At 44.5% G+C, this 22,663-nt stretch overlaps 1 long non-coding RNA gene across 1 annotated transcript; it reads left to right on the forward strand.

Moving 5' to 3' along the window:
- Positions 1–464: 464 nt before the first annotated feature.
- Positions 465–17,372, forward strand: LOC132377492 (uncharacterized). The gene is made up of 3 exons (XR_009506656.1): positions 465–595; positions 9,128–9,250; positions 16,633–17,372. It is a non-coding gene; the product is annotated as an uncharacterized LOC132377492 (long non-coding RNA).
- Positions 17,373–22,663: the final 5,291 nt, after the last annotated feature.

Here is a 22,663-nt window from a genome sequence, read left to right on the forward strand (position 1 = left end):
CCAAAGCTCCCAAAGAGACCATGATCTAAAGTCCATCAAAAAGCACTGTTCACCAGAACAGTTCAACATGCCACAGGCTCTCAGGCTCACTCGCTCTCTCTCTCTCTTTCACTAACAAGGGAGAGAGAGGTATTGCTCTGCTATAGCAAGAGGAAGACCTATAGCTCGCTGTTTTGATGTTATAGTCCAGCATTGCTCATTTTGACAGTAGCATACACTGTTGCCTCGATGTTCTGGTCTCCCACAATGCTTCAGTTGACAACACTGACGTGGAATCAACTCGTCCACAGGGCCACAATCTGAAGCACCCATCTGCCAGGCCACTCTTGGAGATATCGAAAACGGCAGGCTGCTCAGTGAGCTCCAAGAGCGGAAACCCACCACCATGAAGAACCACAGCTGTAGGTCACAGACCCCAACAGGACCCCAGCCACCTTGAAAAGTCAGGACACTGATTCCAAGAGAGCACACCTGTGTCACCTAGAATTTCAATTTACAGCTTTGAAGGTGTGGAGGAACCCAAAACTAGAGATCGCAAACATGTCCTCCAGTAAGTGCAAGAGAGAAATCCGAAGAATCTTCACTTCAGGGAATGGTGAGAATGTGTATCACACTAGCACAGCAGAAGAGCATCTCCGAACGCACAGCACGTCAAACCTTGAAGTGGATAGGCAATAGCAGCAGAAGGCCCTGAATATAGAGAGATTTAATGGGAAGCTTGGATGGAGAACGAAATAGAATAAGTATTCCCAGACTTTATTCTTTGGCAGTCCATTCCAGAGTTATGTCGATTCAGCCTTCATTGTTTTCCAGAGCTCACTCTAATTATAAACATTGCTTAGAGTCATACACTCAGTGGCCATTTTATTATGTACCTTGTGTATCTTATAAAGTGGCCACTGAGTGTATAATCATGGTATTCTGCCGCTATAGCCCATCCATTCACTTTAAGGATCGATGTGTTTGTGCATTCAGAGATGCTCTTCTGCACGTCACTGTTGAAACACGCTGTTATTTGAGTTACTGTTGTCTTCATGTCAGCTTGAACCGGTCTGGCCGTTCTCCTCTGACCTCTCTTATTAACAAGGCGTTTTCACCCACAGAACTGCCGCTCTCTGGATGTTTTGTTTGTTTTTTTGCACCATTCTCCGTGAACTCCAGAGACTGTTGTGCTCAAAATTCCTACGAGTTCAGCAATTTCTGAGATACTCAAATCACCCATAGACCATAAGACCATTACACATAGGAGCAGAATTAGGCCATTTGGCCCATCAAGTCTGCTCTGTCATTCAATCATCCTTTTTCCCCTTCTCAACGTCACTACTTGGCATTTTCTCCATAAACTTTGGTGCCATGGCCAATCAACAGCCTGTCAAGCTCTGCCTTAAATACTGTATATCCTATGACTTGACCTCCACAGCTGCCTGTGGTAACAAATTCTACAAATTCACCACAGTCTGGCTAACAAAATTTGTCCATATCTCTGTTTTAAAACGGAAGCCCCTGTATCCTGAGGCTGTGCCCTCTTGTCCTAGACTCTCCCATAATGGGAAGCATCCTTTCTGCATTTACTCTGTTTAGGCCTTTCAACATTCAAAAGGTTTCAATGAGATTCCCCCTCATCCTTCTATGTGCCAGTGAGTACAGACCCAGAACCATCAAACATTCCTCATATGATAACCCTTTCTTTCCCAGAATCATCTTTGTGAACCTCCTCTGAAAGTCCAAGTATACAACATCCACTACATCCCTTTTATCTATCCTACTTGTAATCTCCTCAAAGAATTCCAACAGGTTCATCAGGCAGGATTTTTCCTCAAGGAAGCAATTCTGGCTTTGCCCTATCGTGTCTTGTGTCACCAAATATTGCATAACCTTATCTTTAACAATTGACTCCAACATCATCCCAACCACTGAGGTCAGTCTAACTGGTCTATAATTTCTTTTCTATTGCCTCTCTCCTTTCTTAAAGAGTGGAGTGACATTTGCAGTTTTCCAGTCCTCCAGATCCATGCCAGAGTCCAATGATGCTTGGAAGATCATTTCTAATGCCACCACAATCTCTAATGCTATGTCTTTCAGAACCCCAGGGTGCAGTTCATCTGGTCCTTGTGACTTATGTATCGTTAGGTCTTTCAGCTTTTTGAGCACCTTCTCTCTTGTAATAGTAACTCCACTCACTTCTCTTCCTTCACACCCTACAACACTTGGTACACTTAAACTATTGCTGCTGTGCTGTCAACCCTGCTAGCATCTCCTTCCAATTTACTCCTCTCTGATACCACTGTAATCCCCTTTGCTCCACTGAAATACTGCTACATCAGACTTTACTTTCCCCTATCAAATTTCAAGTTGAACTCAAATCATATTGTGATCACTGTCTCCTAAGGGTTCTTTTACCTTGGGCTCTCCAATCACCTCCAGTTCATTACATAACATCCAGTCCAGTATGACTGATCCCCTAGTAGGCTTAACAACAAACTGCTCTAAAAAGCCATCTTGGAAGTCAACCAATTCACTCTTTTGGGATCAATTACCAACCTAATTTTCCTAATCTACCTGCATATTAAAATCTCCTGTGACTTTCATAACATTGGTCCTTTGACATACCTTTTCTATTTCCCATTGTAATCTGTAGACAACAATTCAGCTACTGTTGGGAAGCCTGTCCCTTCACCCCGGCTCCTAACTCAACCCCCAAGGATTCAACATCTTCTGACCACAATCCTATGTTACATCTTTCTAATGATTTGATGCCAGCAGAGCCACATCCCCCCCCTCTGCCCGCTTTCATCTTTCTCTGATGCAATGTGTAACCTTGGAGCTCCCAACTACAACCATCCTTCAGCCATGATTCAGTGATGGTCACAACGTCATACCCGACAATCTGTAATAGTGCAACGAGATCTTCAACCTTATTTCTTATATTACGTGCATTGAAATGTAACACTTTTGAGTACTGTATTTGCTACCCTTTTAGATTCTGATTCCATAATGCACTGATACTCATCCTGCTGGCTGCAATTATGTCCCATCACCTGAAAGTCTGACTGCACGCTATCTTTGCTTTTTTACCATCCATCCTACCTTAAGTCTTTTCACTCTGGCTCCTAACCCTCTGCCAAATTAGTTTAAACCCTCCCCACCAGCTCTAACGAACCTGCCTGCAAGAATATTGGTCCCCCTCTCAGGTTCAAGTACAACTCGTTCCTTTCGTCCAGGTCATACCTCCCCCAGAAGAGATCCCACTGATCCAACATCCTGAAGCCCTGCTCCCTGCACCAGCATTTCAGGCACGCATTAATCTGCCAGATCATCCTGTTTCTACCCCCACTGGTGTGTGGTGCAGGCAGCAATCCAGAAACGACTACCCTGGAGGTCCTGCTTCTCAGCATTCTATCTAGCTCTCCAAATTCTCTTTTCAGGATCTCTTTGCTTTTCCTTCCTACATCATTGGTACCAATATGCACCAAGGCATCTGGCTGCTCTCCCTTCCCCGCCAAATGTGTAGATGCAATCCAAGACGCCCCTGACCCTGGCACCAGGGAGGCAACATACCAACTGGGTGTACTCTTCACGTGCACACAATCTCCAGTCTGTTCACCTGACTACTGAGTCACCTATCACTACCTCTCCACTCTTCTCCCACCTGGCACCAACAATCATTCCATGGTCAAAGTCTCTTAGATCACATTCTGATATTTGGTCTGATCAACAATTGAACCTCTTGACTATGTCTACATGCTTTTGTGTATTGAGTTGCTGCCACACAATTGACTGATTAGATATTTGTATTAACGAGCAGGCATACAGGTGTACCAATTAAAAGGCCACTAAGTGCAGAGTATTACAGCATAGAAACAGGCCTTTTGGCCTATCTAATCCATGTCAACTGATCTTCTGCCTGGTTCCATCTACCTGGACCTGGACCATATCCCTGCTTCCAAACTCCTTCCATTCATATGCCTAACCAAACTTCTCCTATGTTACATTGTACCTGCATCTCGCCCCACCCTCTGCATGATGAAGGTTAGCCGTAATGATTTCACCCTTCACCCTTAATTCATGACCTCTAATTTTAATCTCACCCAATCTCAGTGGAAAAAACCTGCATGCGTTCACTCTATCTATATCCCTCATAATTTTGTATACCCCTATAAGATCTCTCCTCATTCTCCTGTATTCCAGGGGATAAAATCCTAACCTATTCAACCATTCTCTATAACTCAGGTGCTCAAATCCTGGCAACATCCTTGTACATTTTCACTGCACTCTTTCAAGCTTATTGTTTTCTTTCCTCTGGGTAGGTGCTCAGAACCTTGCCAATGTCTTGTACAACTCTAAATCAGGCCTCACCAAAACTTTGTGTTCATCTTTAACTTAACATCTCAACTCTGATCCTCGGTGCTCTGATTTATGAAGACCAATGTACTAAGGGTTTTCTTTTTGACTCTTCCTGTAAAGCCACTTTCGAGGAATTATGGATCTGTTTTCTGAGGTCCCTTTGTTCTACGGCAGATCTCAATGCCACAACATTTACAGAGTAAGTCGTACTGTAGTTTTTCCTCTCAAAGCGCAATGATTCACGTCTATCCCAACACCACTTTTCAGCCCCATTTTCCCAGCTGGTCAACGTTGTGCTACAAGGTTTGATGTCCATCCTCACTGTCCTCTACACTCCCAGTCCTGGTTGAACTCTGATTGGGGATTTGCTGGTGTTGTAAAGTGATGCATTGGCCATTATCTTTAGAAGGATATTCCAGGATTTTCACTTATGCATTTTGGATCCCAAATCAACTCTTCAACAAACATCTATTTATAGATTGGAGACGGAGTTCTTCTGGTGTATGCCAGTTACTTAACACCAGTGGGTCTTCAGGCAACTCAACAAGCATTCAGTGTTCTGTTTCACTAGATGTCCACATTTTCTTACCAGTCCACCTGTTTCACCATTTTGCCATGTGTCGCAATGGATGCAGAATTGCTCTTTCCTGCAAGCATCTGCTTCTCACAGCATTAATTGTGTTTAAATTTTGCATTCCCTTAGCCCTAGTGTGGAACAGTTGCGTCATTAACCCACAGCATTAATCACTAAACCACAAATGAGAAATTGGCAATGAGCTGCCTTCTGGAACCGCTGCAGATCCTGAGGTGTAGGTACACCCACAGCACTGTGAGGGAGGTATTTATCAGGAGTTCTCATCTTCTGAGGCTGTGTCCTGGACTCTCCGAATAACATCCTCTCCACGTTCACAGGCCTTTCAATATTCAGAAGGTTTCGAATAGATTCCCCCCCCCCCCCCACCCGCCGTCGTTCTAAAACTCCAGCGAGTACAGGCCCAGGGCCATCAAATACTCCTCATACACTGGTCCTTTCATTCATGGAGTCATTCTTGAAAACCTCCCCTGGACCCTCTCCAATGCCAGCACATCACTTCTTTGCCCAAAATTGCTCAGAATGCTCCAAATTTTGTCTAACTAATGCTTTATTAAATTCCCTGAGTCCTACTGAGTTTACTGGGACTGCGACATTCTCAGAAAGTTGGCTCAGAGGGTGCCTGTCATGCCTGCCATCTTGTGATCTAATTAATTCCACTGCCCTGTTCCTTTCCCATACTCCGACTCGATTTTCCTCTTTCTTGTTATTCTATTCATTTTGGAAGTTTTATTGCCTTCTTTAAGACAGTTCCCAATCATGACAACTCCTAGAGTAGAGGGCACCATGGTAGTGCAACGGGTTAGTGCGATATTGTTACAGCTTGGGGCATTCTAGAGTTCAAAGTTCAAACCCGGCCCCCATCCTGTAAGGAGTCTCTGGGTTTACCCAGTGCTTTGGTTTCCTCCCACAGGCCAAAGACGTATCGTGCAGGTTAATTGGGCATTGTAAATTCTCCCGTGATTTTGTTAGGATTAATTGGGTTTGTTGGGGGTTGCTGGGACGGCCTGGCTCGAAGGGCCAGAAAGGCCTATTCCATGCTGTATTGCTAAAATAAAAATAATTAAAGATATTTATCCTTCCATTTCTTGGTGTCTGCCAGCCACATTAAACTTGTGGAGACACTAGACTGCGGATGCTGAAATCTTGAACAAACAACAAAATGCTGGAAGAACTCAGCAGGTCAGGTAGCATCTGTCGAGGGAAAGGGACAGTTGATGTTTCAGGTTGAGACCCTTCATCTGGTCTGCAAGGGTAGAGGGGAGATAGCCAGCATGAAGAGGTAAGGGGAAGGGGTTGATCAGGAGCTGGATCCAGCTGAGGGACAGGTGGTAGGCAGATTGAGAAGGGAAGGGTGGAGGTAGTGGCAGAGGTTGGGAGATGATAGGTGGAGGCAAGAAAGGGAAGCTGATAGGAAAGGAAAGTGGAACATGGGATCAAATGAATGATGTGGAGTGAGCAGATGAGCAGTGGGGAGAGAGGACCCTGTGGGAGGAAAGGAAGAAACTGGGAGATAGGGGAATGGGGGGGGGGGGGGGGAATGAAGGAAATCCTGCGAAGATCAGGAGAAAAGAGATATAAAATTTGTACTCTTCTGCTACAAGAAACTTTTCCCCTTCCTTTATTTATTTATCTGTTTGTTTATTTTTATTGAGATACAGTGTGGAGTAGCTCCTTCTGGCTCTGTGAACCATGCTGCCCAGTGACCCCCCCCCCCCCATTTAATCCGAGCCTAATCATGGGACAATTTACAATGACCAACTCACCGACCAACTGGCGTGCCTTTGAAATGTGAGAGGATAAATGTCGGTGTAAACCCATGAAGTCACAGGAGAGAATGTACATTTGTACTAAGTCCTTATAGGCAGCGTGGGAATTGAACCCAGGTCGCTGGTAATGTAGTGTTGTGCTCACCACTACACTATCATACCACCCTGATGTATAGAAACGTAGTGAAACATAGAAAACCTACAGCACAGTACAGGCCCTTCAGCCCACAATGCTGTGCTGAACATGTCCTTACCTTAGAAATTACCTCGGGTTACCCATAGCCCTCTATTTTTCTGAGCTCCATCTACCTGTCCAGGAGTCTCTTAAAAGACCCTAACGTATCCGTCTCCACCACTGCCGCTGGCAACCCATTCCACGCACTCACAGCTCTCTGCATAAAAAACTTACCCTGACACCTCTATCAAGGTCTACCTGAACTTCTGCCAGTCTGTGGAGAACCTCCAGCTTCACAAAACTAAATCTCCCAGTGTCACCTTCCTGTTACCTCTCCAAGGACCTTTGGACAGAACAGAGCGCACTGCTCCTGATGGATCTTTCCCAGTGTCACACAGGGCTTCTGCATAGATCTCTGCTCTCACTTTCCTGCCTCTTCACCCAGCCTGCCCATTACGGCCACACTGATCTGAATGAGAGCCAGCGGTTCATGCTTTACATCAGAGAGGACTGGTTACCATTCATGCACAAAGAGCTCAAGCTCCTGGTGAAAGGGTAAGAGCAGGCAGCAACTGTTTCTTGATTGCACTTTAAATTTTAGTTATTCATTCTTGATTTCACCTGCTTTTAAAGATTAGCTTTAACTGCCAGATGTACATTGAAACATGCTGTGAAATGCGTTGTTTGCATCAAATCAAATCAGCGAGGATTTTGCAGTGCAAACGTCACCATGCTATCCATGTGGATAGTCAGAGGCTTTTTCCCAGGGCTGAAATGGCTGCCACAAGAGGACACAGGTTTAAGGTGCTGGGGAGTAGGTACAGAGGAGATGTCAGGGGTAAGTTTTTTACTCAGAGAGGTGGTGAGTGCGTGGAATGGGCTGCTGGCAACGGTGCTGGAGGTGGATACGATAGGGTCTTTTAAGAGACTTTTGGAGCTTAGAAAAATAAAGGGCTATGGGTAACCCTAGTAATTTCTAAGATAGGGACAGGTTCGGCACAACCTTTTGGGCTGAAGGGCCTGTATTGTGCTATGGTACCAACATAGTGTACCCACAGCTCACTAACCCTGACCTGTATGTGTGAGGAAACTAGAGCACATTTAGTTCGTGTTATGTTTTGTAACTTAAAACATTAAACTAATTCAAAGGAAGTCACGAGAGTCCAAAATGCAGGTCTAACTTCAAGTTTACTTTAACAGAGGCGCGCACGTATCACATGGTAGCGTGATGATATATGTAATTAACATATTTTTACATATAACCTGTAATTAGTTATTTAAAAGAACAAGAATACTTAATCAAGCAATATATACAGGTTTGCTCAGATATTATTGAAATATTAAATGCACAACAGGTAGGAAATCCATGCGGTTGTGGGGAAAATGTACAAACGCTTACAGACAATGGTGGGAATTGAACTTTGATTGGTGATCACTGGTTCTGCAGAATGATTGTACTAGCTGCTATGCTACCGTAGTTGTGCCTTTTTGTTATTTTTTTAAAGCATTTTAATATTTTACATTGTATTTAATCATACTGATCCATTAGTTTGTAAATGCCTCAGACTATCAGAGGCTGTTTAAGTTCAACCATTCACACTACACGTATGAGCACTTCCTCCTTCTCTCAGTGAAGGGGGCCAGCTTGTCCTGCTCTCTATAAGTAGAATGCAGTTGGATTGAAACAGGCACCAGGCCAAAGACAAAGCCATCTGCCACCACATTTCTCTTCAAATTCCAATGTCTCCTCTACTGTTACTCTATTGTTCTCTGTGAAATTAATCCATCATTTCTCACCTCTCCCTAATCTTCCTCTGGTTGCTCAGGGACACTCTCTTGAACATAACTTGACTCACTGGGGTAGTGCTTTGCCCTCAAACTCCCTCAGATATTTTACTCTCTCACTAATGTTACCGTGGTTACTCACTGGCTATCGATAAGATGAGCAACAACACTGCAGAATCGAGTTTGATATTTTTAGCCATTATTCTGCCAATATTTAGCTTGGCTTTGAATATGTCTGACTTCGTACATTCACGATTGCGTACTCAGTGTTGTTATCTATCAGTGTATAATTGATGAATTTTTGTTTCAGATTTCTGAGATTTATGTCTAATCGCAGATTCCTCATGCTGAAATTGTGGCTGTCTATGATGTATTACATTGGCCTCTGTGATTAATATGTTAAATGTTCTGCGATATTTTTGTTCTGGTGATGCATTTCACTCTACTTATGTTTTTACACAGTGGAACCAGGAACGTTGTGATTTTATGAGAGGATAAAAGAGATCGCAGACACTGGAGTGATGGATAATAACGGGGCACTGGAAGAACCCAGTGGATCAAGCAGCGTCTGTGGAGGCAAAGGGTGTAAGTCAACATATTGGGCCAAGACCCTGCTGCTGTATGGAGAGGATACAAGAAGATTGCAGTATGTTTGGGGATGAGATACAGGATGGTAGGTGATGGGTGGAATCCAATGTGAAGGGGTTGATGGAGAACAAGCCGGGGGTAAGGTGTGGAAAGGAAGAACCAAAGGAGAAGAAAAAGATTGATGGATAAATAAATAAATAGATAGATAGATGCATTTTACCTTATTTTTCAATATATAATGCTGGGTTATGGACTAGTTTTTGATGGACATAGATTATGGTTTCTTTGGAGGCTTTGCTATTGCTTGTTTGGTGGGCGGGGCTGATGCTCCCTGCTGGAAAAAGTGGAGGGAGGGGGAAGGGGGAAGGGGGTGATGCTTTGCTGCTGTTTCTGCATGGAAGGGGAAAAGAATGCTTTGGGGTTCTAACCTTTTTTCTGTTATTCATTCTTTGGGGCTTTCTTCTGTTTCATGGATGTCTGTGAAGAGTACGAATTTCAGATCGTATACTCTGATATTAAATGGAACCACTGAAGCGTTGAACAAGTGCTAGATAAATATGAATTTGTATCCAAACCTGAATCTGGGTGTGTGTGAGAGCATTTTGGTCGGGGTGTAAGTTGCCTGAAATTGGAACATTCAATAACCAAACCTCTGGGATATGGACTAGCCAAGTGCAATATGAGATATCCTTCTTCCCGTTTGCATTTGGCATCCTGTAGCAATGGCAGAGACCGAGGATGGACAGGTTTGTGTGTGAGTGGGAAAGAGAGTTAGAATGACATGCAAACAAAAGCCCAAGATGGACATTACCCCTCAGGCTCCAGCTCCCTGGCCAATGTTGGAAGGCTTGGCAAATGCCTTCTTTTCCAAGCCCCCTCTGTACCGTCTCTCCTTAATACACAAGCCCTCAGGTCTCAGAAAGAATTTCAGAATCTTTTTTGCATCTTCTTCAGCTTAATGTTATCCTTCACCTAGCTAGGCAACTGGAACTGGACACAATACACCAAGTGCGATCTCACCAACATCTTGTACAACTGTGGCATGACATTCTAACTCTTATATTCAGTGCCCTGGCCAATGTCGGAAGGCTTGGCAAGCGCCTGCTTTTCCACCTAGGGGAACTATGTACTCACACAACACTCTCCAGAACCCTTTTAATCATGGTGTAAGTTCTGCCCTTGATTAACTCATCAAAATGCAACACTTTTACTCTTCAGTTAAATTCCATCTGCTATTGCCTGGCCCACTTCCCCAGTTGATCTCAATCCTGCTGAGATTTTATAAAGCACTGGTGAGGCTTCACATGGAGAATTCTGAACAGTTCTGGGTCCCTTATCTAAGAAAGGCTGTGCTAACGTTGCAGGAGGTTCAAAGGAGATTCATGAAAATGACTCCAGGATTGAAAGGCTTGTCATATGAGGAGCATTTGATGGCTCTGGGTCTGTACTCAACGGAAGAACCAATCACTGGCAGCCAACCAGAAAGGGTCCCCTTTATTCCCACTCTTTGCCTCCTGCCACACTGTCAATCACCCTTTTGAAGGAACTCTCCAATTTAACTCCTGCAGATGAGCTCTATTGTTCACAAGTATGAAGGTTGTTCAGTGGGGATGCAGGATGGTTGAATCAATTTGCCATGAAGACAATAACTCATAGGAGAAGTAATGTAACACATAATCTTCAGTAACACATAAATGCTGGAGGAATTCAACAAATCAGCAGCAACTATGGAATGGAATAAAAAATCTGATGTTTTGGGTAGAGACCCTTCATAAGGAAAGAATGGGTCTTTCTTCAATCCTCTTCTCCTGTCTTCTCATCCTTAACCCCCTTACCAATGAAAGACATACAGTACTTTAACTATACCTAGTGACTTGATTTCTACAGCTCTGTGAAAACAACTTCCACAGATTCACCACCGTCTGCTTGGAGAAATTCCTCCTCATATCAGTTCTGAAGGGACATTGTTCTGATACAGTGCCCTCAGATCCTTGACTCTTCTGCTAAGGGAAACATCCTCTCCACATGCACTCTATCCAGCTCATCAATATCCACTAGGTTCCAAGTGATATCCATCCCTCACACTTCTGAAACCCAGGCCAGAGATGCCAAGTGCTCCTCACGCATTCAGCTTTTCACTCTTGGATTACAGTGACCCTCCATTGGATCTCCCCATGGCCAAAACATCTTTCTTTAAATACAGGGCCCAGAATTGCTCAGAAAAATCCAAATGTGGTTTGACCCATGCCTTAGAAAGCCTCAGCATTATCCTTTCTTTTATATTCTAGTCCTTTCAAAACTGCCCACTTTCATCTAGGAATTATATAAATTAGGTACCAGTGTTCTTATTATATCTTTCATCTAGGAATTATATAAATTAGGTACCAGTGTTCTTATTATATCTTCGTGCTTACCATTTTCAAATAATGTTGAATTGGCGTTTATTTTTACGAGAAGTTCACTGCACATGGCTCTCAATCCTGCAGTCCAATCTACATCTGATTAGTAAGCATATCTATGTCAGATCATCCAGAGAGACACTAACAGCAAAAATCCTGGCCCCCAATTTACAGAAAATGAGAGAGAACGAACCAGAAAAATTATGCTCTAATTTGCAACCATTAAAGACTTTGTTAAATCGCCAGTGAAGTACTTTATTGAAGTATGGTCACTATTTTATCAGCAAGAAATTTTGAATCCACCTGCTTCCAGAAATAGCAAAACACCGCTGCCCAAGTAATCCGGTTTTTTTTTGGAGATGCTTGTGGGGAAAAATGGTGTAGGAGCAAACTGAAAAATCACATGGAGTTTGCGTTTGGAAAACTGGGCGATTTATTAAAAGTAATAAGTCACCAGGAGACCAGTCAAAAGTGAAGTTGCTGAATCTTGGGTCACTGCAAGTCTCTACTTCAGTCTGTTGTTGTTCCTTTCTGCATCCTGTGGCACACCAGGCGACAACCTTGCCATTTCTTTAGCTTTTTTGAATGAGGCCGGGTTGCTAGCTCAATGCTCAACCCTGCGCTGATGGAAAGCATGCAAGGAGCCGGCTGGATTCAAACCCAGGACCACTCGCCTCGAAGTCCAGTGCAGATTGCACTACACCACCGGCTGGTTCCCTATGACCACATTAGAGCAACCTGCATCACTAGTTACTGGTTATTAACCCTCACCATACTTTCGCCTTCCCTACACAGTTGTGACGCTGCTCTGCATGAGATCCCTTTATCTGTAATTAGGGAAGCAGATGACCCTCAGTCAAACGCTTGTATCATTGACAGTTCAGCTTGGTATTGACAGTTGACAGTTCATTGACAGTTCAGCTACCCTACCAGCTTGAACAGTAAAGATCAAAAGTAACAGTAAAGTAATATAAACAGAATCTGCTGGAAGTGTTTAGCAGATCATAGCTGATGAAGGGTGGTTGAAGTGAAACATTAAATTTCTAGTGAAGCTGCTTAACCAGAGGAGTGTTTTTGGCATTTTCTGTTTTTTAAAAAATTTAAACTCAATTATCTGAAGCTAAGAGGTCCACATGGCTTGGAAGCTTGTGTCCCCAATGCCAAACAGATCAAAGGGCAGAGGCCAAACTAAGAGTAATGCACCAGTCCTCCAGGTTCAGGGGTTCAACTCAGGGCTAACAACCCTGACTGGTCAAAAAAAGTTGTTACACTGAAGAATCCTTTTGCATCTGAGTGCCCAAGGGCAGACGGAAATGGAGGACATTCATTGCTGTGAAGTGGAGAGAGTGAGCTGTTTCAAATTCCTGGGTGTCAAGATCTCTGAGGATCTAACCTGGTCCCAACATATTAATATGGTTATAAAGAAGGATAGACAGCAGCTATACTTTATTAGGAGTTTGAAGAGAATTGGCATGTCAACAAATACATTCAAAAACTTTCATAGTTGTACCGTGGAGAGCGTTCTGACAGGCTGCATCACTGGTATGGAGGGGCTACTGCACAGGACCGAAAGAAGCTGCAGAAGGTTGTAAATCTAGTCAGCTCCATCTTGGGTACTAGCCTACAAAATACCCAGGACATCTTCAGTGAGTGGTGTCTCAGAAAGGCAGCGTCCATTATTAAGGACCTCCAGTACCCAGGGCATGCCCTTTCCTCACTGATACTATCAGGTAGGAGATACAGAAGCCTGAAGGCACACACTCAGCAACTCAGGAACAGCTTCTTCCCCTCAGCCATCCGATTCCTAAATGGACATTGAATCTTTGGACACTACCTCACTTTTTTTAATATACAGTATTTCTGTTTGTGCATTTTTTAAAAATCTATTCAATATACATATACTGTAATTGATTTGCTTATTTACTATTATTATATATTAATTTTTTTCTCTCTCTGCTAGATTATGTATTGCATTGAACTGCTGCTGCTAAGTTAACAAATTTCACGTCACATGTCAGTGATAACAAATCTGATTCTGATTCTGTCCTAAACGCAGCAGCATAACAGTCAGTAGAAAGTATCAGAAGCCTGTGTTGACTGGGCAAACTTATGACTTGAGTGCCACAGTAGAGTAGTGGTTAGTACAACACTATTACAGTCCAGGGCATTGGAGTTGAGAGTTCAACTCCGGCCTCGTCTGTGAGGAGTTTGCACATTCTCCCTGTGACTGCGTGGCTCTCCTCCGGGTGCTTCAGCTTCCCCCCACAGTCCAAAGAGGCAAGCAGGTTAATTGGTCATTATAAATTGACCTGTGATTAGCCTATGGCTTAAAGAGGTGGGTTGCTGCACGCCACAGCTTGTGAGGCTGGAAGGTGCTGTTCCATGCTGTGTCTCTAAATAAAAGATATATATGAACAAATAAATGCCTTTTCTGTTCATAAAATGCAGGTCTAATTTTTCACCACCAAATTGAGTGTTAAGACCTCATAATTTTTCAACTCACACAGCTAAATGATTAATTATCTAAGTAAAAATCACTGCATGTTGTGTATCATTAACAGGGCCTTTTATACGTTACCCATTGCCCTCTCACTGATGGGGTGAGTCAGGTTGCGTTGCTTTCTCCTCCCAGGAGTCGCACATTAAGATGTGAATAGTTGCCCCCACAGCAGCTGACCCAGAGCACTGGTTCTTGTTTAATGTACCATTCAAGATTGAAAAGATCTTTGTCATTTTCTCCATGGTTCACTGCTATTTATTCTTTGCACTAACTTTAAAAAACAAATAAACTAATTTGCTTATTCACAATGCTGTTCAAAGTCAAAAGCATTTCAGAGCAGTGTGCGATGGCGGGTCTCTACCAGAAACATCAACTGCCCATTCCCTCCACAGACGCTGCCTGACCCACTGACATCCCCCAGTATCTGGTTTGTTGATCCAGATTCCAGCATCTGCGATGATTTTACAGTGACAGGGAAGGGTCACTGGTGAGTTTACAGTGACAGGGGAATGGTCACTGGTGAGTTTACAATGACAGGGAATGGTCACTGGTGAATTTAGAGTGATGGAAAATGGTAACTGGTGAGTTTAGAGTGATGGGGGAATGGTAACTGGTGAGTGTAGAGTGACAGTGGGAATGGTCACTGATGAGTTTACAGTGACAGTGGGAATGGTAACTGGTGAGTTTAGAGTGATGGGCAATGGTCACTGGTGAGTTTGTGACAGTGGGAATGGTCACTGGCGATTTTAGAGAGACAGGCAAATAGTCACTGGTGAGTTTAGAGTGACAGGGAATGGTCACTGGTGAGTTTATAGTGACAGGGGAATGGTCACTGTTGAGTTTACAGTGATGGGGAATGGTCACTATGAGTTTAGAGTGACAGGGAATAGTCACTGGTGAGTTTAGCGTGATGGGCAATGGTCATTGGTGAGTTTAAGTGACTGTGGGAATGGTCACTGGCGATTTTAGAGAGACAGGGGAATAGTCACTGGTGAGTTTAGAGTGACAGGGGAATAGTCACTGTGAGTTTAGAGTGACAGGGGAATGGTCACTGGTGAACTTAGAGTGATGGGGGAATGGTAACTAGTGAGTTTAGAGTGATGGGGGAATGGTCACTGATGAGTTTAGAGTGACAGTGGGAATGGTCACTGGTGAGTTTACAGTGACAGTGGGAATGGTAACTGGTGAGTTTCCAGTGATGGGGGAATGGTCACTGGTGAGTTTAAGTGACAGTGGGAATGGTCACTGGTGAGTTTACAGTGACAGGGGAATGGTCACTGATGAGTTTAGAGTGACAGTGGGAATGGTCACTGGCGATTTTAGAGAGACAGCGGAATAGTCACTGGTGAGTCTAGAGTGACAGGGAATGGTCACTGGTGAATTTACAGTGACAGGGAATGGTCACTGATGAGTTTAGAGTGATGGAAAATGGTAACTGGTGAGTTTAGAGTGACAGTGGGAATGGTCACTGATGTGTTTACAGTGACAGTGGGAATGGTAACTGGTGAGTTTAGAGTGATGGGGGAATGATCATTGAGAGTTTACAGTGACTGTGGGAATGGTCACTGGTGAGTTTACAGTGATAGTGGGAATGGTCACTGGTGAGTTTACAGTGATAGTGGGACTGGTCACTGGTGAGTTTACAGTGACAGTGGGACTGGTCACTGGTGAGTTTAGAGTGATGGGGGAATGATCATTGAGAGTTTACAGTGACTGTGGGAATGGTCACTGGTGAGTTTACAGTGATAGTGGGAATGGTCACTGGTGAGTTTACAGTGATAGTGGGACTGGTCACTGGTGAGTTTACAGTGACAGGGGAATGGTCACTGGTGAGTTTACAATGACAGGGAATGGTCACTGGTGAGTTTACAGTGATAGTGGGACTGGTCACTGGTGAGTTTACAGTGATAGTGGGACTGGTCACTGGTGAGTTTACAGTGATAGTGGGACTGGTCACTGGTGAGTTTACAGTGACAGGGGAATGGTCACTGGTGAGTTTACAGTGACAGGGGAATGGTCACTGGTGAGTTTACAGTGATGGGGGAATGATCACTGAGAGTTTACAGTGACAGTGGGAATGGTGACTAGTGCATTTACATTAACAGGAGGAACAGGTTCCCAGTGAGTGTAAAGGGAAGCTGGGAAATTCCCCAGCTGAGTGTAATGGGAATGTGCGAATGAACCCTGGTGAGTCTGAAGGCAGCACAGCAGTCAGGGCCCCAGTGAATTTAACAGGAACAAATTCTGAACCATCGAGTTACTGAAAAATCAGATGGCAGTTTGTCAGAATTTTACTGTAAATCTGGAGTGATATTTAAATTCAGACAGCAGTTCATCAGAATTTTACTGTAAATCTGGAGTGATATTTAAATTCAGACAGCAGTTCATCAGAATTTTACTGTACATTCTGGAGCGATATGTTACAGCCTTTCATTGTTTCTTGCTCTACAACTAAATGTGCTGACGTGATTATACTGCAGGACGTCTGTAAGCTCTGTAGCTGCTCCAAGTGGCAACTGATGGATAAAGGACAAATGAGGGTGGAAGTGGCGTGATCCGTGGACAAATACAAAACGTTTGAACGATGGCTGGAAACAATGAAAATCTGCAGAGAATGAGACCTGGGGTCACTGTGAGAAACATCTGCTGACGATCAATACCATGCGGGAATAAATGAGAGATCAAGAGAATAAGCATACCTCCTTCCGTGATTAAATTCTAAGCTGAAGCCAATTAAATCACTTCATGGAATGCCTGTTTCAAAGTTCCCATCACAAACACACATCAGAATCGAACCACTTAATGTGAATCAGACAGAATGACAGAAAATTATTCCTGTCAGTGGATCATAAACTATCTATTTGTGGATTTAGTTGCTGACTTAATACTCGGGATGTGTTTACTGGATCTGATACCAAGGGCAATTATGCCTGAAGTGACAAATTAGTATTCCTGCGACTGAATTCATCACCATGTTCGTCACAAGCATCTCAGACTTGTTTGAGGTGAAAGAACTGAAATTATTACATTTTTGATTCATACTATTTGTGAGACAGGGTTTGTTCTCAAATTTAATGGAAGCAGCCTGTTGTCTGCACAGTTGAGTAAAAGTCTGTCATAAACAACATTCACTCGATTCTGAGCACTTGCTAAAATGCTGGAAAAGAAATGCTGGAAAATCCGCATTGATATGAAAATCATCTGGAGGTCTATGATTTAATCCAGAGAATACACTGAGTGGCCTCTTTACTTAATAAAGTGGTCACTGAGTGAAGGTTGACGTGTTGTGTGTTCAGAGATGCTCTTCTGCCACCACTGTTGCAACGTGTGGTTATTTGAGTTACTGTTGCCTTCCTGTCAGCTTGATTCAGTCTGGCCATTCGCCTCTGACCGCCCTCATTAATGAGAAATTCCACTCACTGGATGTTTCTTTTGTTTCTTGCACCATTCTCTGTAAACTCTAGAGCAGGGATTCTCAACCCAGGGTCCAGGTACCCCTTGCTTAATGGTATTGGTCCATGGTATAATAAAGGTCTGGAACCCCCACTTGAGAGACTATTGTGTATGAAAATCCCAGGTGATCAGCATTTTCTGAGATACTCAAACCACCCCGTCTGGCACCAACAATCATTCCAAGGTCAAAGTTACTTAGATCACATTGTCTCCCCCATTCTGATGTTTGCTCTGAACAATGACTGAACCCCTTGACCATGTCGGCATGCTTTTATGCATTGAGTTGCTGCCACATGATTGGCCGATTAGATATTTTCATTAACAAGCAGGTGTATAGGTGTACCTAATAAATGGGCCATTGAGTGTACATGCAATAAGAGACTTTGGAAGGGAATTTGATACGTTGCTGTTAGAGAAGAACATAAACAGAAGAACTAGGAGTAGGGGTCTCTATTACTGAACACTGATACAGCATTCATTAAAATCATAGCAATGCCACTTACTATTATATCCCAAGTTCTTTGCATCCATTAGTGGTCAGGAGGGTTTCATTTTCAACCTGGGGTATACTCAAGGGCTAAGCATTGTGAGTGAGCAGTTTCATGCTCCTTACATAAGAAAGAATGTGCTGGCATGTTCAGAGGAGGTTCTTGAAAATGACCCCGGGAATGAAAGGGTTAACAAGTGAGAAGCGTTTAGTGGCTCTGGGCCAGTACTTGCAGCCGTTGAGGGGGTATCTCAAACTTATTGAACACTGAAAAGCCTAGATAGAGTGGACATACAGTGGGGGAGTCCAGGACCAGAGGGCACGGCTGCAGAGCGCAAGGACGTCCCTTTGGAATGGAGATGAGGAGGAATTTCTTCACCAGAGGGTGGTGAATCTGTGGAATCCATTGATGGCTGCGGAGATCAAGTCTCCAGGGATATTTAAAGCGGAGATTAATAGCTCCTTTGCTGGTAAGGGTGTCAAAGGTTACAGGGAGAAGGCAGGACAATGGGATAATAAATCAGCCATGATGGAGTGGTGGTGAAGACGCGATGAGCCACACGGGCTATTCCTGTTCCGACGTCTAATGATCTAATGGTCTTATCCCATTCCTCCGAGGTGGAGAACTCTAATCATTCAGAACTCTCTGAAAATTCAGAACAACTGCTGTTGTGTGCTGGGGCAGCAGGCTGAGGGTAGCAGACACCAACAGAGTCAACAAGCTCATTTGTAAGGCCTGTGATGGTGTGGGGGTGGAACTGGACTCTCTGACAGTGATGTCTGAAAAGAGGATGCTGTCCAAGTTGCATGCCATCTTGGACAATATCTCCCATCCACTCCATAATGTACTGGTTAGGCACAGGAGTACATTCAGCCAGAGACTCATTCCACCGAGATGCAACACTGAGCGTCATAGGAAGTCATTCCTGCCTGTGGCCATCAAACTTTACAACTCCTCCCTTGGAGTGTCAGACACCCTGAGCCAATAGGCTGGTACTGGACTTATTTCCACGGCATAATTAGCTTACTATTATTTAATTATTAGTGGTTTTATATTGCTATATTTCTACACTATTCTTGGTTGGTGCGACTGTAATGAAACCCAATTTCCCTCGGGATCAATAAAGTATGTCTGTCTGTCAGTCTGTCTGTAAAGCACTGGTGAGGCCTCACTTGGAGTATTGTGAGCAGTTTTGGGCCCCTCAAGGATGTGCTGACATTGGAGAGGGTTCAAAAGAGGTTCACGAAAATGATTCTGGGATTGAAAGGCTTGTCATGTGAGGAGCTCTGGGCCTCCACTCACTGGAATTCAGAAGAACGAGGGGTGACCTCATTGAAACCTATCGGATCGTGAAAGGCCTTGACAGAGTGGATGTGGAGAGGATGTTTTCAATGGTGGAAGAGTCTGAGACCAGAGGACACAGCCTCAGAACAGAGGCATCCATTTAGAATGGAGATGAGGAGGAATTTCTTTGACCAGAGAGCGGTGAATCTGTGGAATTTATTGCCACACGCGGCTGTGGAGGTCAAGTCACTGGGTACTTTTAAGGCAGAGGTTGATAGATTCTTGATTGGTCAGGGCGTGAAGGAATACAGGGAGAAGGCAGGAGATTGGGGCGGAGAGGAAAAATTGATCAGCCATAATGATGGAGCAAACTCAATGGCTCAATTCTGCACTTACATCTTATAATCTTGTGGTCTTATCTCCAAGTTACTGCAAGGTAAATATTAAACACAAGAGATTCTGTAGCTGCAGCAGCAATTACAGAGAGGAACCACCACTGTCTGTCGTGGGCTAAGACCCTTCCTCAGGACTGGAAAGGAAGACGGAAGAAGCCAGAATAAGAATGTGTGGGGAGGGGATGGAGTACAGGTTGGCAGGTTGCAGGTGAAACTAGGTGAGGGGGAAGGTAGGTGAGCGGGGAGGTAGAATGGAGTAATAAGCTGGGAGGTGATTGGTGGAAGGCATGAAGGGATGAAGATGAAACACTCTGATAGGAGAGGACAGTGGACCATGGAAGAAAGGAAGGGAGGAGGGCCTCCAAGAAGTTCTGGTGAGGAACACAGGAGTGAGAGGGAGTCAGAATGGGGAATGGAAAGAAGAACAAGAAGGAGGAGGGGGCAGAAATGATTGGAATTTAGGGGAATCGATGTTCATTCATTAGGTTGGAAGCTACCCAGATGGAAAATCCTCCAACCTGAGAGTGATCTCAATTGAGTGTGTTTTGCAAGGTAAACATCACTGGTACATGGACCTGATCACGACTTACTGTTCAGCTTCTTCCCACAATTTGGATAAATCCTTTATTGTAACTGGGAAGATGATCTGGTAGCAGGTTCACTCCTGATCTTGGGTACTGGCTGTGTGGATCTCTCTGTGCCTGTGCATGTTCACTGTTCCTGTTCACATTCCAAAGGTGCGTGTTTGTAGGTTAATTCACCCCGAGGAGCTATCCCTGGCGCACAGCTGATCTGGGGCGAGTTGTCGGCATTGTGGGGAGGGCAAAGTGGAACCGGAACAGTTTTATAAAAAGTGAAAATGTGCTTCTAGGTGTCAAGTAGACCTGCGTGACTCTGACTCGGAGGTAGAGAGAGTGAGCAATTTCAAGATCCTGGGTGTTTTATTTATTGACAATAAGCTGGACTGGTCAAAGAACACTGAGGCTGTCTACAAGAAGGGTCAGAGCCGTCTCTACTTCCTGAGGAGACTGAGGTCCTTTAACATCTGCCGGACGATGCTGAGGATGTTCTACAAGTCTGTGGTGGCCAGTGCTATCATGTTTGCTGTTGTGTGCCGGGGCAGCAGGCTGAGGGTAGCGAACACCAACAGAATCAACAAACTCATTTGTAAGGCCGGTGATGTTGTGGGGGTGGAACTGGACTCTCTGACGATGGTGTCTGAAAAGAGGATGCTGTCATGCCATGGAAGTTGCATGCCATCTTGGACAATGACTCCCATCCACTCCATAATGTACTGGTTAGGCACAGGAGTACATTCAGCCAGAGACTCATTCCACCGAGATGCAACACTGAGCGTCATAGGAAGTCATTCCTACCTGTGGCCATCAAACTTTACAACCCCTCCCTCAGAGTGTCAGACACCCTGAGCCAATGGGCTGGTCCTGGACTTATTTCTACTTGGCATGATTAACTTATTATTATTTAATTATTTATGGTTTTATATTGCTATATTTCTACACCATTCTTGGTTGGTGCGACTGTAACGAAACCCAATTTCCCTCGGGATCAATAAAGTATGTCTGTCTGTCTGTAAATTAATTCATCCTCATCTCTGTGCTCAGTGGTTGATCTATTGTCCTGACCTAGTGCCTCTGGCTTTACACTCTCTAACCTGAGGAAGCTTCAACACCTACCTGTCAATTCTTTCCAAAGCTTGGCAGCAAACGTCAGTAATGAGTCTGGCAAGAGTTTGAACCGATTATGCTTCTGAGAAGGAAGATTAAATATGGTTCAACAGGAGAGGACAATCAGAATAACTCCTGACAGAGATAGATTTCAAGCTCATTCCTGTCCCCTTCTCCCTCACTGGAGAGTATACGATTTCAGCGGGTCAATGCAACTGAAGCCCTGATTAACCAGGGTCAGATAGAATAAGGAGAGGGAGGTTGTGTGTGGTTGGGAAAGGGTGAGGGATGCTCGTGGAAACTTCCTGACCTGTCTTTGGGCTTCCCTCCCATGGACCACACCAGCAATCTGCATCCAGGACAAGGTACACAGACAAATTATGAGGCGTATTTGCAAGCAGGCTTTTTCTGCTGAGGTTGGGTGAGACCACAACTAGAGGTCATGGGTTAAGGGTGAAAAATGAAATGTTTAAGGGGAACATAAGGGGGAACCTTATCACTCAGAGGCTGGTGAGAGTGTGGATCAAGCTACCAGCAAAAGTTGTGGATGTGGGCTTAATTTCAACATTTAAAGGAAGTTTGGATAACTACATGGATGGGAGGGGAGTGGTCTGGGTGTGGGTCAATGGGGTTTGGCTGAGTTAGCCTGGACTAGATAGGCCTAAGGTCAGGTTTCTGTGCTGTAGTTCTCTATGGCAACATGCTGAGTCTCCTCGTGACCACTTCTGAAATGCTATTCAGGTTTCTTGCAGCGGCCACTCCGGAGCTGATTATCTGTTATTTGTGAAGCGGGGTGCCGTGCGCAATCATAATTGACTGAAAATGGACGTGGGAGCACGGAGGAACATTGGGAAATCTCCAGGAAGACCTTCTTCGTTGCTGCTGCTGTGAGGTCCAGGACTCTGCTGGGAAGAACAGGCCCCCAGTCCTCGGGGTCGCGTTGCCGATGGCCATTGATGGGGCCGTCTTAATACGCTTGGCAGAGGATGGTGCTCAGAGCTGTGCCGGAGGGGATGGTCGTCGGCTCAGAGGTTCGATGGACTCGGAGTCCACTGCGGTCAGGTCGCTTTCAGTGTGTGCTGCGTCTGCGAGGCTGAGTCAGGCGGCGCTTGGAAGTCCATAGCGGGGGTATTCCCTTCTGCCGCTGGCTTGGGATGGCGAGTCTGTCAGGACCCTGGGGACTTGTGGAAACTGTGAGGTGATTTC

Source organism: Hypanus sabinus, chromosome 18 (assembly GCF_030144855.1).
Source record: "Hypanus sabinus isolate sHypSab1 chromosome 18, sHypSab1.hap1, whole genome shotgun sequence".
NCBI classification, from domain to species: domain Eukaryota; kingdom Metazoa; phylum Chordata; class Chondrichthyes; order Myliobatiformes; family Dasyatidae; genus Hypanus; species Hypanus sabinus.